Source organism: Etheostoma spectabile, chromosome 3 (genome assembly GCF_008692095.1).
Source record: "Etheostoma spectabile isolate EspeVRDwgs_2016 chromosome 3, UIUC_Espe_1.0, whole genome shotgun sequence".
Classification (NCBI taxonomy): domain Eukaryota; kingdom Metazoa; phylum Chordata; class Actinopteri; order Perciformes; family Percidae; genus Etheostoma; species Etheostoma spectabile.
In genome coordinates, this window is record NC_045735.1 from 9,625,073 (window position 1) to 9,627,747 (window position 2,675).

The window sequence follows — 2,675 nt, forward strand, 5'->3', positions numbered from 1 at the left end:
GGCGTATGTGTGCAGTGCCGTGAAGCAATTTGTTACATCGCAAGACCTGATATCACGTGATATTTCCTGATGCTGAGTCCGGCAACTTGCCAGCCAGACGTTGCAATATTCCACTTTAATGAAAATTGAAAATAAAGGGGAACTAGGGAGTAATGCACAAAGCTACTATTATATGGTACCAAATATTTTGGTTTTATCAGCAAAGAAAAAGCCTGCGTTGGAAAGAACTTTCCCAAATGGGTTTAGTGAAGCAGTGTCGACTTTTAAATGTTCATATTATTCAGTCCGGTGTTCACTTTGTTCCTGTCCTGTTCTTGGTGTTTAGTAATAACTTATTCATCCAAATTCAGATGATATTTGTGAGTTTTCCAAAGAGAAATGAAAATACAAGCTCATATATTAGACTTTTGGTTTATTACAAAAAAACTGAACCACTCAACTTTTAGTGTAGACAGTTTAGATTCTGAAATGTTCGAGTTTTTAAGATCCCGTGGGAACCCTTAAAAAAAAGATTCTCCTTTTTTTCAGAACCTTGCAGCTCTAAACAAATTGGATTATTACAAATAATATTTTATTTTTAAAGAAAATGGATAAAAACATTTCCTACTACTCAGTATTCTGGCTATATTGATCTGGTCTGGAGCAGGGCTGGCAGATGGGAGCCTTAATACAGTTTGCCTCCTGTGTTAGTCATGTCTCATCGCACCTTTGACATTGATAAAGCGCTTTGTTTCTGGCCTCAGCCAGCCTGTTGTCCCAAAGCGAACAAGCAACGCTTTTATGGCTTTATCCAGCGTGTTTATTTCAATCCACAGTTGTGCAGACACCAGCCCACTGCTGTTTGCCACAGACACAGCAGGCTATAGCATGCTGAGAGAAAAAACAAGCATAGAAAAATGTGAACCAGCTGCCCCCCCTGCCCAGATTTTCCATTCAGACAGAGTTAAAGCACCACCCAAACAGCAAGCATACTGTAAATGACAGGAGAGGACATGAGTTTGTAGTGATTCCATTCACAAAACCCATCTGCAATCTGCAAAAGTATGTGAGATTTAGTGTTTCCCCAAGGCATATGAAATTGGACAATATGTCCTAATATCAAAATACCCAAAGAAAACCGAAGCATATGAGGGTGTGAGAGTCTTGCCTCCAGTCTAGTTAACAGCTGTGAGAGTTTAACCCACTTTTCATGGGATTGTGGTTGAGATGGATTATGGTGGTTTGCAGGCACACAGTGGCAGGTAATGAGGCTAATCTAAAGTTAAAACTGAGAGAGAACTTTTTTTGTAAATCCTCACACATTTGACCTTGGCAAATAACAACTTTGCCCACTTGTTTATTTCAAATTCAGGCAAGAAACATTGTCAATGTTTTGGGTGAATGGAGGAAACATTTTATCATGTGTTGATACTGGCTTTGATGATAATCTGAGATTTGTAAATGATAAAGCGCTTTATGTCCATTGCTGCTAAAGGAAACTGTTGTGGTATATTTTACAAAAGTCGACTATCATTGTGAAATTAACCATAACTTTGGAAAAAGATCAAGCTATGGGGTCTTTAAGTCCCTGTGTTTCTAGAAGCAACAGCACTGTTTTGTGCTATCTGTTTGCATGTCCACAGTAGGGCAGTCCAGAGCTAGCATAAAACGAATAAAATGTATTAAGAGACTATTTAGAACCTAGATTTGTTTACTTGCACTTAATTTTAGTCATTACATAAGTCCTGAGACAGTCCAAGGACACCCAGTGATCAGGATGGGTGCTGTAGACACTAGACGTGGATAATGAGCTTCTTCCTGTGAAAAGGCCTCCCGCTGTTTAGCCCATTAGAGCTGTAATCTCTGGAAGTCAGCACAGCATTTCCCTGTGCTAGGATCACCTTGGTCATTGCATCTCGGCACTACGCTTTGCTATTCTTAGCTGCCAGACAATTTTATTTTTTACAACCGGCTCGGCCAGGTAATGGTGAGATTCCGACTGTAGTCACAACCCATAATCTCTTAACAAGCTACAGTGGTATGCGAGTTGCTACTTGACAAGCTGTGGTCAGTATCAAAGAGGGGGATGGAGTGTTTGATACGGAACAAAGTTGCCCATGAGTAGATACTTAAAAAAAACAACAACAACAACTTGACACACCCCTGAAGTCTCTACTTGAGAGTAAATTGGGGCAGTTAGGGTGCCAGTTGGAATTCCTGTGGAGGGTGATGCCAAGGAGAAGTCTTGGTGAAAGCATGTTACAGGTCCCATGGCATGAAAATTTCCATTTTTATTAGTTTTTTTTAACATTAATATGAGTTCCCCCAGCCTGCCTATGGTCCCCCAGTGTCTAGAACTGGTGATAGGTGAGAAAATTAAAGCTCAGATTGGCCGATCTGGAATCTTGCTCCTTATAAGGTCATAAGGGGCAAAGTTACTTCCCCTTTCTCTGCTTTGCCCACCCAGAGTATTTGGCCCACCTATGAGAGAGAGAGAGAGAGAGAGAGACAGAGAGAGAGAGAGAGAGAGACACACATCATGGCAGAGAGAGAGAGAGAGAGAGACACATCATGGCTTTCAAACAAGCAAAGTGGCACTTGGTCAAGGCCACACCCCTAGCATCTCCCGCTCCACCCCCCTCTCTGCTCCTCAATAGCTACAGACTCAGAAATGGCACATACTAAGGAAAGCTCAT

General features: G+C 41.3%; 2 protein-coding genes across 2 annotated transcripts in view; both read left to right on the forward strand.

The window, feature by feature from the left end:
• The window catches only part of ilvbl (ilvB (bacterial acetolactate synthase)-like), a 23,467-nt gene that overhangs the window by 12,529 nt on the left and 8,263 nt on the right, over positions 1-2,675 (forward strand). The window lies entirely within an intron of this gene.
• The window catches only part of fam118b (family with sequence similarity 118 member B), a 14,330-nt gene that overhangs the window by 3,394 nt on the left and 8,261 nt on the right, over positions 1-2,675 (forward strand). The gene's annotated exons all lie outside the window — the stretch shown is intronic.